This window comes from Falco cherrug, chromosome 10 (genome assembly GCF_023634085.1).
Source record: "Falco cherrug isolate bFalChe1 chromosome 10, bFalChe1.pri, whole genome shotgun sequence".
Lineage (NCBI taxonomy): Eukaryota > Metazoa > Chordata > Aves > Falconiformes > Falconidae > Falco > Falco cherrug.
Window position 1 is genome coordinate 2,498,095 of NC_073706.1, and position 12,174 is coordinate 2,510,268.

The window sequence follows — 12,174 nt, forward strand, 5'->3', positions numbered from 1 at the left end:
TCCAGCCTTTAGGGTTTTCACGTCCCTCGCCCCTTCTCCCGCAGCCCCAGCAGCCGGACCTGGCAGCCCAAGGCTTGTGGCATGGGGCTTCTCTGCCCCTGGGAGCTCCCGCTGGGTGCTCACCAGTAGCTATTTTAGCAAAAGAGCTTTTTTAAAAGTTTCTGAATGGCTTTTCTCCTCCCCTGCTGCTGTTGTTAGGCTGTCACCACCCCGGCTCTGTGTTTGCTAGGGGAGAGGAGCTGGATCCCCCGTGCTGGGGTGGCAAGGCTGGGAGGAGGGATGCTCCATGTAGCACCCAGGTCCTGCTCTGCCTTGGGGATTCTGGACTAAGGGTGCTAAAGTGAGCAAGAGCAGCAGCAGAGCAGCGCTGCTGGATGAGAACACAGAGGTTGCTGGCACCAACACAGCAGGCAGGGGAGACACCTCCAGGCAGGTTCAATCTGATGCTTTGGTGCTGGTGGGAAAATCCCAGGAAAAATCAGGGATGCCTCCCTGAGGCAGCCGAGGTCCCCCTGGCTTGGGTGTGGGTGTGTGGGATCTTGGTCCCGCATCGCACCCTCTGTCCGGCGGGTTGGGGAGCCCGACAGCCAAGTGCAATCTGCTCCCTGAGCAAGGAATAAGGAATAAATTGGGGCCTGCCCATCTTGCTATACCTCGACATGTCTCAAAAATGAGCCCCCAGCTGACTGTGTCCATGCCCAGCAGCTTCAGGGGGGCTGGCTGAGTCAGTCCTCTGCTGCAGCACCCGACAGCCTCATGCCAGTGTGGCTTTGGGGTTGGATGTATAAAACACCAGGCTTGCAAGGAAGGAATGGAAAGCAGGAGAGGTGGGCAAGCTTAAGCCCCCCAGCGCCAGGTGGGCTGTGTGCTGAGCATGGCCCTGGGTGCATGGTGTGCCTTGTCCTGCACCGCGTGGCGATGCTTCCCTGCAGCCCCAGCAGCAGGACAGGAACGTGGGACCACCACAGGCTAAAGGCCACTGCAGGACAGGGACCACCACAGGACTGGGACTGCTGCAGGAGAGGACCAAGTTTTGTTTTCACCCAGGTGTAAATCCAGCACAGAAGTGAGTGTAGCTGCCTGGTGGCTGCCTGGGCCACCATAACCTGTGGTTTTGGGCGCTGGGAGAGAAGAGCACGAGCAGCACTGCTGAACCATTTCTGTGCAAAACATGGTTGCAGACAGTCACGTATAGTCGAAGCCTGGGAGATGCATTTAGCTCGTTTTTTGTCCTTGTCTCTATGAAAACCCTGAGGAGTTTGTGAGGCACCTGTGAGTGCTCCTTACACGCAGGGTGGAGAGGGTCAAGAGGACCACAGAGAAACTTTCCTTTGAGGAGGAGGACACTTGAAAAATACAAGAACAAATTGTGCTGTTGTGATGGTGGGTGCACTGAGGTCTCTACACATGCAGTGATGGGGCTCTGAAATTCTACCTCTCCCCGACCATGAGCAATGAAGAGCTGTGGAGATGGAACATATGGTGATGGTGTGGGCTGTGTGCCCCAAAGCTGCCTGCGAGGTGGGGTGCCAGCCCTGCCCCGCTGAGCCCTGTGTGCCTTCAAAGTCATGTTGGCAGTAGGTTATGCTCACTGCTGCTTGAAACCCCAGAGCAGATTTCATGCCTAAAACATTATAATTAGGAAGCACGGTGAAGAGCTGCACCAACAGAAGGCTTCTGTGACTGTCCAGGAATGGCCAGCTGAGCACCGGCACCTCAGACACGTACCATACCATCGGCTTTGGGAAAAAACTTTGCTCAGGTTGGGTTGTCACAGCCAGAAGTTCCCTTGCACCTCTGAGATGGAGGCACCTGGGAAGGTCAAGCCAGTTCCCAGACAGGCAGCGTTTAATGGGATTTTGTTCTTGATATACTGGGAGGTTATCCTAGGGCAAATACTCAGGTCCTGATAAAGCCGAGCAGGGCTTCAGCGGAGCTCGGAGTACTGCTGTACTTTTCTGCAACTGATAGCCCATGCTGTGCAGGGTCGGAGAGGTCTGCGTCTCCAGAAACGGTGCTGGGTGATGTTATTTTGGGAGAGCACATGGGCCTGAGTGTATCCTGCGGTCCATCCCCCATGCACTCCACCTGCACCTGCAGCACGGAGTGTGGACGCGGGAATGCCTCCATCCACCTCAGTCTCCACTTACAGGGCTGCTGTCCATGAACACCTCTCAGCCCTTTTTAACTCTGATGGTACCTAATGTTACCTGGAGGTACTGTTGCCACACCGACCCCCTTCATGGTAGGTCCTGAGGATGCAGAATCGAGTGGAGCTGCCAGCCCAGCTGCCGGGTTGCAAAGGCAAACTTTCTGTTCCCCAAATGAACTGATTTCATTAAAAAGTTGTGCAGAAATGCAAAGGGGGGTTTCAGGAGCTCAGCTATGCGCGCCCCACCTTTCTCAGTACTACCAGCCAGGGCTGCGCAGTGCTCGGTGCAGGGACCCAGGACCACCGTGAACCCCAGCCCTGCAGGGGCAGGCACTGGGTTGACCTACTGCCTCAGCATGTGAATAAACGTGAATTTTGTGGTCTGCGCCCACTGGTGCTGGGGGCTCTTGGCACTCGTGTGGTGGTTTGGCTTGGTGCAAAGCTGGTGGTTTAAAAACCAGGGTGCTCAAAGGTTAGCGTGCTAGAGCTTAAAGCTGACTTCATCTAAATTGCACCGAAAGCACTGGAGGATCATCTGTTCCTTGCAGTGTGTTTTGAATGAGGCTTGTAGAGCTTAGGCTGGGTCATTATATCCTTAGGCATGAAATTTGGGGTTTTGGGGAGCAGCCCAAACAATCAGTGGGACTAATTATGGAGTAAGTGTGAGCTGACCCAAGGATGGACAGGCTCGTGGAGTCTGAACAGCACCTGATGATGGCTCCTGCCTGCGCACACATTGCAGGCTGTGCCAAAACCAGTGCTGCAGTTACACTTCATACCAGCCAAGACCCTCACCGGCTTTTATCTGTGCTAAACCGCGCAGGAACACCGGTGGCCGGCTGCTGTTAACTGAGCCCGAGGAGGGGTCTAGGAGCTGAGCTCACAGGTGGGTTGAGTCTCTGCCATGTTATGTCCTACAGAAAGTCATCTTTCTGCTCTGATGTCGAACAGAACATGGCTACTTCCACCTGTGAAAGTCAGCGTTACACAGTTCGCTCTAATGAAACAACAGTTTCCTCCAGGAGAATATCCAAGTGTGGAAGAAATGACCCATTTTGTGCTCACTCCACTCTTAAAGAGCTGGGCTGATTCCTGGTGTGCCTGCCCTACCTGGAGCACCCTGCAGAGCCCACATCTCGGTGCTGATGTCTGTGCAAATCCAAGGCAAGAGGCACCCCAAAGGGTTTTCGGCTGCTCTCCTGGGGGGCTCTGCAGTCCCCTGCCTTCCTGCTGGGGAAAGGATTTGCATGTCGGAGGAGCTGAGGAGGAGGATGGAGTGGAGGTGCGTTATTATCTTTTCATGGGAAACTTCTAGATGAAAGAAAAAAAATTAAAGTTTATGTCTCATTCTGTATTCACATTTTCTTTTCATTCTGGGTTTTGAGAAAGAAGAAATTATTCATGTATCCAGACCCTCCCTTCTCTCTCTCTTATTTCTCTCTTTCCCTCCCTCTGTGCCAAAAATAAGAACACAAAGGGATGGATGGCAAATGTTTATAGGGAAGAGGAGACATTCTTTCCAGGTTTTTGAGTCTTTTTAACTCTATAGCTTTAAATAATGTCTGCAACCGTGTAAGAATACAACTTGAAAAGGAAAAAAGTGAAGTGTTGAGACATTTCAGTACAGAGGAAAGAAAATAAACAAATTCTTGGGCATTTCTTGCTTTAATGCATTCAGTGTTATGAAGGGGTCAAAGGAAAAAAAACACCACCACCTATAAACATGAAACTGTTGATTGAGAGTCTTGAATTGCTGAGGGGGCTTAAGAAATCAAAATTTTCTAATCTGTAAAATGGGAACTGTGCATTTGTTTTGCAGCATGACTTTAGACTGCTTTTCAATTATTCAAAATAAGATATGTAGCTACTTCTTCTCCTGATATTTGGAGCCCCAAACCTGACGTAGTCTTTGGTCTGTGAATGTTTCCAGTGGAATTACTGACTACTGAGAAAAGCCCTGAGTGACCACAGTATTTTGGCAGAAACACCCCCCAAAATTTGGAGGGTTTTTGAAGATGTATTTTTTTTCTACCTGATTTGAGCCAAGACCTCGGTGCCATGGAAGGGGCCAGCTCCCCTGTGAGCGCTGCTGAAGCTCCAGTGGGGAAGCTGGGACCTGCCCACCTGGGTGACACTGGGGACTGGGACTGCTGGTGTGCTGAAGCTCATTTTGCCCATCATCGGGGCAATTAGTGGACTTGCTGTGGGCCTTACGAATTCAGCCGCACCTTACAGGCTGGTCCTCCCTGGAGAGGGCAGCAAAGCCGTGGTCCTTCACAGCCCTCACTCGTGACTGAGACATAGGAGAAACTCCCAGGAGATGTGTTTTGGAGGTGGAAAAGGCCCTTTAGTCCGTCCTGTCCCACCTTTTTCCTTTGATAATTTTAGAAGCTGAGAGGCCTCTCCATGTGCCGTTTCCAGAGTGCTGGCAGGGACACGGCAGCAGTGCCTGTGGCCGTTTCTGTCTTTGCATCCCCCCAGTCATCCAGGTGAGTGGGAGACAGCGCGAGCCCTCCGAAGGGTAGTACTGCTCAAGCCCTCTGCCAAAAGACCAGCGACAATTAAAGCAGTCAAATAAGGCTCTAATTATAAAAAACTCCCCACATAACTACAGAAATATTTTGTGTTATTGCTAGAGAAAAAAAATTAGTATAAACTAAGCTCCAAGCCAATAAATCTACTTGCAGTGTAGTGCTTCCGGAGACGGTATCTAGCAAATGTCTGTGTGTTCCAGAAAAAGAAAAAAAGGTTCAATATGTTCTGAAATGCCTTTATCCTGTTTCTCTGCGAACTTCCCCCAAGCCATTCTGTCTCCTGGAGAAATCCCAAATCCCTGGGACTTCTTCCAGCCCTCCTCTTTATTGTGGGAGTTACAAGCGCCTAATCAGGAAACAGAAATGATTGCACGTTACATGTGTGCCCCAACAGAATGGAGAGAGGCAGTCTGACTTTCGATATCCAGCCACCAGATTCCCTCTGCCGGCGCTGCGTGGAGCGCACCACCACGTTCCGTGATGCTGGCTGAGCAGAGGTGGGTCTGGCACCCGTGGCTCCCTCCAGCCAGCCCTCCTCGCTCACCCTTGCTCCCACCAGATGCAGGGTGCAGCCAGCGGTCCCGGTGTTCCCCATGGAACTGAAGTACCTGTCTGGCTCGGGGATGGAGGGAGCCGTATCCCCCAGGCGTGACTACAGTGAGACACAACCAGCCCACAGGTGATCAGGAGGGAATCTAGTGGGGAATTGCCAACAGGGTGACCGTGTCCCTGGCCAACAGGGCAGAATAATAAGCCTTGTGGATTTTCTGCTGTTTATTGTTAATACATATTTGTTAAAATAATTTTTTGTTTCCCTCTTTTTCAGGAACCACAGGAGGGGCTGGGGAGTGGAACAGCCCCAGCTGTGGAGCAGCTGCAGGGCTGAACGGTGTCCCTGTGGCACACCACGGGGCAGGGATGCTCAGCCATGGGGTGGATGCGTGTCAGAAGAGGATGAGGACACACGGAACTCCAGAAGACCCTCTAGGGTAGGTGCATCTATGTAGTCTGGCTATTTTCCTACTGCTAAATTGTCACCAGACTGGCAGTGCCTCTAACAGGTGGGTTTATTCTGCTCATTTCCTTTGGACTAATCCTGTCAACTGCTTCAGACCTCAGGATTTCTATTTGTGGGGTGCTGCTGCCTTGCCTGCTAGACCGGGGCAGCTGCACCCTCCGTCTGCCTTCGCTTTGTGAGCACCAGCCCTGGGGGAGGCAGGCAGCACGAGGCATGCACTCACGGCCTCTCTTGGCTTTGCAGAAGACACTGACCTATAGTCTTTATCCCATCAAAAGTAACTGTCATTTTATAGTCATAACTATCTCCCGTGACCAAAAATTCATCTGGAAGGCAATGAAATGTACATTAATTACATATTGAACAACAGTAAAAGTGTTACTCTTTCCCACAGATTTGCAGTGCAAGAGGCTTCATTCATGATAAAATTTTAATGTGATTACAGGCCGAGGGATTGCGTTCTATGTGCATGGCTGAGCGCTGTCAGGTGCCCAGCCTGGCTGACCTTAAGAGTAAGCCCATGGGGAGGGGCAGCCCTGCAGCATCTCCTGGTCCTTGCTCCCATCTCTGGGTAAGGCTCCTGGGAGATGAGGGATGGGGACAAGCCAGGTGACAGGGGAGATGTTCAGGATGTCACTAGGGCGTGTATTTGTCCCATGCGATCCTTCTCTGTGAGTTTGCAGTCGGTGCTGGATGGGTCAGAGAGCAACACAGGTGCTCTCACCCCCCTCCCCCACGCCATCAGGCCGTGATGCAAATGGCCCGGGCTTGGCCTTTCCTTGCATTACCTTCTCATCTATCCCCATCCTAAAGCTGGTCTAAGCATCCCCATCCATTGTGGCTACAAGCGCTGCAGAGCCATGGTGGCAGAGGTGTGGTGCTGGTGGCTGGACAGTGGAGTGGGCTGGGGGGACCACTGGTCCAGGAGCTGTGGGAATGGTGATCTGAGTTGTGATATGGTGAGGGCAGGTGTGAAATGCGGGGTCTGCTCTGGCAGAGGCATGAAGACCCTAAGGACCTTGGCTAGGAGAGGGGCTGGGGACTTTGAGACCCAAGGCTCTCTGTGCCAAGGGGGTATGGGATAGGGAGCAGCATCTGCTTGACTCCCACAGGATCCTGGCTGGGAGGAGGCAGGAGAGCACGCAGCCCCACAGCATCTTTTTTTGCTCTAGGAAATCTCATCATCCCACTCAGGCAGATATGGTAAATAGGTAACGTACTACCTAGAGAAGTTAAACAAAATCCTGGGCGGACTCCCTGGTGGGTTCCCAGCCTTTTGGTGCCTTGGAGCCATGATGGGGGCATAAACACACGCAGAAAAGCAAAGTGGCATGTTGGCAGGAGCCATGGAGGTGCTGGGTCAGAAAGGCTGAGCACTGCTGAGCAGTAAGTCATTCAGCTGCACAAATACCTGCAAACGAGCTCACTAGTATCACCTGCACAAAACCCCACCTAGTAAGTTCTGCAATTTTTGACCTTCTGTCCCCACAAATAATAACAGCAGAGCAACAGAAAGCTCTCTAATGTACTTGCAGTGTAATAAAGTAAGCCCACTAGGAATAAAATCTACAGCAATTACTGTGCCAGGTATTATGCTGATTTATCAAATTGCAGCTGAAAGTCAAGAAGAGTTGAAGATACAGTGATAAAACATCTGATCTCAAATCTGACTCTAAATTACCCTTCTGGCCAGCACAGTATTTCATCCAGAAGAATTGTTATTCCTCTCATCTTTCTTCTTCAAAAATCATTGTTCAAACCGGTAATTTTGCACTCCTTGTGTAGTGGAGCAAGCACTTTGCCAGCACTCTGCACTGTGTGATTAGCTGCTAAGGTGGTGCTGAGTCTTTTGGAGCGAGCCTCACAAACCTCCCCCTGCAGGGTGGAGCATATGAAATGGAAGGAAACCAACTGGGGTTCATCACTGCAAGACACAGTCTCTTTCATGCCCTTGTGTTGTTGGAAAGGTGGCAAAGATGCATCATGTCATGTTTGCTTGACGGGTAGAAGCTTTCCATCACCTGGTGACTGCGGTGGGCAGAGGGCAGGTGAAGCGCAACAGGTCCTGCTGCTGAGGCTTACATCCCAGCTAGCCACCGACCCCATGCCTGCGCCGAGGGGCTGGGGTGTGACGCAGCTGCAAGTACTCGATGGTGACCACCACCGCTGTGGAGCACAGGTACATTGGGGTGATGAGCTGGAGGTGCTGTGCAGCCAGTGCTGGGTCCAACATACACCCTCTTTGCCTGGTTGCATGGCACTGCAGAGTCTGAGCATGGAGGTCCCGGTGCTGCACGTGGGGGCTGTGCCACGAGCAGGGTCCCACTGCTCTAGTACATTCCCTTCACCATGAACTTGCTCTGACTGGCCACTCTGCTTCCAGCAGGAGCACAGGGAGGACTGATGCTCTCAGCATGGGCACCACATCCCCATGGGAGCTTTGGGGATGGGGACACTTGCCAAGGTGCAGAGCTGTCCTCAGTGGGGGACCAGGACTTCACTGGGGTAGAACAAGACCTGCCCAGGCACATGCCACAGTTGTCAGGTACCTAGAATTTGTCAAACGAAGTCCTTTCCTTTGATCCTTCTTGTGTAAAGTTCTCAATATTGCCCATCAGGATTTTTTTCCCTTCCATTCCATCATCTTAATAATAATAACACAGACATAACAAAGGCAAACTGTCCTCCCGGTGCTGCTGGGGCATTTGTGGCCATGGCCCTATGCTGTGGGGGCAGCTTAGGGCCTGGGCTTGCCCCCCCCTTCTGCACACCCTGGATGTCCAGGTGACCATGTCCCGGGGGGGCGGTGGGATGCTGGTGGGTACCTTCATTTCTGCGTGAGCCAGGCATTGCTGCCCGCAGGCACCCCATCGCATCGCATCCCATCCCATCCCACTCCACCCGGGGCTACTAGCCCAGAAGGCTGAGTCCCTGCGCTTGAAGGGTTAACTCCACTGAGATCCTCTGATGAGATCTGTTAAACTCCCCACTACATCCTACAGTGCTGCTAATTAGGTCTTCATAAACCAAAGTCAATTAGCCAGGATTCTCCCTGCCTGTGTCTCTTAACTACCCTCTCCATCATTAGCCAACACCTGGGAACACCTGCCTGGGTCCTGCCTCCCCTGCCGTGCGTGCCCCTGCCCCAGAGCTGTTCTGGAGCCCGCCGAGGATCTAGCTGGTGCTCTTTGATTAAAAGTGGAAGCACCGTAGCTGGTCCTGCCCAGGAACAGGACCTCTGCAATTGCAACTGCTTGGGCAGGTGGAGAGGAGGTAGGAGGGGGTTACTGGTTTTCTTCAAATATGGAAAACATTACAGGGAAAGCAATAAATTCTTGCCTGTGTTCAAAAGCAAAGGATTTGCTTTGTAGGGAGAGAGATTTAGGTTATCTGCCTGGAATTTAAAGGTTTTTTAAAGGGAGGTGAGGTACGCGGTCAGGGTTTAGGAAGAGCTGAGCCTTCCCCAAGGTGTGAGGGGCAATTGTGTGCCTTCTTGAGACTCATCTACCACATTTTCTGCATAGACCAAAGGTTCAGGCCAAGGAGAGGCTTGCCTGGCCATGCCATTGCTCCTGTCCCAATGTCCCTGGGTGCTCACCCTCGCCTGCCCATGGGGCTGAACCCATTGGTGGAGACTGGATGCATTTTGTGAGCCAGCTGTGATTGTGGATGGGAGACTCGGCTCCCAGTTGCTTCCTTGGAGCAATTCCAGGTCCACGACAATTAGCCAACAGCTCGAATACCATTTAAGCACTGCTGCCATCATGCAAATTTAGAGATTAGTAGGGATTAGAGTGGTCTGGAACATCTCACAATTTCTTATTAATGCCCCAAGCTCTGTAATAGCCAACTGCCCTGCATCCCTGAGATGACTCCTGCATCACTGCAGTGGAGACGGGTCGCTGTGTCCCCCATGGCTGCCACCAGCCTTTGGCCATCACCTGCCTGCAGGTAAGCAGAGGCAGCAGGGCAGCCCTGCAGGAATGTAGGTAGGATGACTACAAAGTTGTTAAAACTGCGGTTGTTGTTTTGCACAGATAATCCTGAATTGGCAAGGTCACCTTTCAATGGCTCCCTGCGCTGCGGTCCTGAGAGGAGAGGAGACTTCACTGGAGGCTTTCACATGGCTTCAAAACCACTGATGCAGCTGGGGGCTGCCTGCTGGGGAGCAGGTCCATGGGGCTGCTGGGCATCGTGGATGGGCACCTTCCTGCAGAAAAGACAAAGCACAGGGACCTGGCGTAATGCAACGCTTCCAGTGATGACCTCTTCCAGACCCCTTCCCAGGGTTGGAAGCCTCTTCTCTGTGATTTCAGAGTCTCAAAACCACCTACTTGCCACTCATGAAAAAAATTAACGTTTCAGAAACTCTCCCTGGAGTAAGTCCTCTCTTTCCTGTGATAACACAAGGTAGGTTTTCATCTTAATGTCCTATTTCCACACCCCCCACCCCCAATTTTAATAATTGCATATTTGGAAGAAATCTCCTGGCTCTGCTATTGCAAAATAATTATCTGCTCACCACCAGCCAGCCAAGCTGGGCTGCGTTCTTAGTGCTTGCACAGCTCCTTAGGAAGTTTTATTATGCTCTGCGTTTTATTTTCAAATGGCTCAAGATTACAGAGATAAAAGGGGAGCTTCATGGCCCTAAGCTGGCCACCAGCAGGGAAGAGTCCCACCTTTATAGCTTTACCCATCAGCTCTCCTCCCTTGCCCATCTCCACAGCTGTTGTGCTGTGTTGGCGAGATTTTGCTGTGCTTATACCAGAATAAAATATAGGGTCACCATGGTCAAGGGGACAAGGACCAGGCACTTTTTCTGTTTATACTTGCAGAAAGCAGGAAGCTTGGGGTTAAAAGTGTAACTGCTCTGATGAGAGTTGATTCACGGAGTTACATCTTGATTTCACAGCTCTCTTATACCGAGAAAGCAAATGTTCTTAGCAGAGGGGACTGCCACTCAGTCGCCCCGCAGTAACACTGTGATGGCCTGGGAAGCAGAGGAGAACATAGATTTTATGCCAGGCTGATTGCAGGAGGAGCTTGTGACCCGCCTGGATTTCTGCAAGCCTCTGTGGTGTCCTGCAGCTCCAGGGACTTGCCACCTCTTGCCATGGTGCCATTATCTCCACCTCTCCTGGCATCCAGGGTGGTCTTCTGGGGACTGCTTGGTCCAAACCCATCATGCCCCAAACCGCTGCTCCAGCTCAGGTCTCCCTTATTGCCCCATCCAAAGCCGGCAGCTGCTGGGTGGGATTTTGGGGTGGGTCTTGTTTGATGTGCCAGCAGGGTGTGTGGGATGATGCTACGGCAGGTGTCACGAACACAGCAGGACAACTCCCATCACGTTTCTTGCCCTGTCCAGTGGCCTGTGGGCCAGCAGGAGCTTAGGCTTGGTGTTCTATTTGGGACTTACTGCAACAGGCACAGGGCAGGGCAGCGAGTTTTTGAAACATATGTAAAACCATTAGGTGATGAAAATGGTCATTTACCTCACCAGAAAAACCCTTAACTCTGAAGGGTGAGCTCTTCGCTGGTTTATTAAAATGGTCTGAAAGCTTAAAAAAGTTATTTCAAGTTGTTGGAGAACATAAATGTTAAGGATGCTTCATCACAGATGGGTAGCAGTGAGGAAAAATAGGATCTTTGCTGCTGCATTTGGACCCCAGTGAGACCCGGTGCCCCGTCCTGCCTGGGAGACACAGCCATGCTCTGCTCCCTATGCTTCTGTTAAATGCTCACTGGAAGAAACTGGGCCTCAGCTAAATGCCAGTAACTTGTCTGCCAGTGACACAATGTGGTGAGACTCCTACGGCCAAGCTGCATCTACACATGGGCTTAAAATGGTACCTTAATTAACAGGTTTCCTTCAGGCAGGTGGCCCAGGGTGCAAAATTTCATATTGTCTTATTTTTTTATGCCATTTCATTTTTCCATCCTTGCTGTCAAAGGATGGAGATGCCGTTTCCATCCTTACGCCATTTGAATTTCCCATCTTTTTTGTGTGCTTCTCATCCATGCCTCCTGGGACAGGTTGGAAACGGGGCTCTTGTGGGCATGTGCCAGTGGCTTGGTGACCCCTGTCTGTGAGGACACGTTCTGGCTGCTGAAGGGGGGGCACAGGGGAGGGGGGCTGATACGGCTGGGGCATGGGATGGCTTTGTAAGCAACAAGCCATTGCCTGAGCAAGGGAAGCACCCTCTGCTGAGTGTAACGTTGGTGTTTTCTGAGAAAATGAAAAACAAATGCTTGTGCGTCTGTCGCTGTGCCTGCTTTCACTGCTGGGGTGGTCACAGGTGTATCTAATGAAGTAGCAGCAGCACAGAGCAAGGGGGGAGAAAGAGAATGCAAGTGAGAAAGTGATGGGGAGAGGAGCGAGGGCTGGCAGTGCCGAGGAGAACCAGGAAAAGGCAGGGACCTCGCTGGCCAGGGCATTTCCAGGGTCGGCCCCCAGAATAAGGAGAGACTGG

General features: G+C 51.7%; 1 long non-coding RNA gene across 5 annotated transcripts; it reads left to right on the plus strand.

Moving 5' to 3' along the window:
• The first annotated feature begins 2,155 nt into the window (after positions 1-2,155).
• On the plus strand, positions 2,156-8,824 carry LOC129736931 (uncharacterized). Of its 5 annotated transcripts, none has more exons than XR_008734149.1 (4): positions 2,156-4,641; positions 5,081-5,365; positions 5,513-5,675; positions 6,150-8,824. It is a non-coding gene; the product is annotated as an uncharacterized LOC129736931 (long non-coding RNA). The 5 variants fall into 5 exon arrangements; XR_008734150.1 differs by having other exon boundaries at positions 2,156-3,434; positions 4,541-4,641; positions 5,513-8,824; XR_008734148.1 differs by having other exon boundaries at positions 5,513-8,824.
• Positions 8,825-12,174: the final 3,350 nt, after the last annotated feature.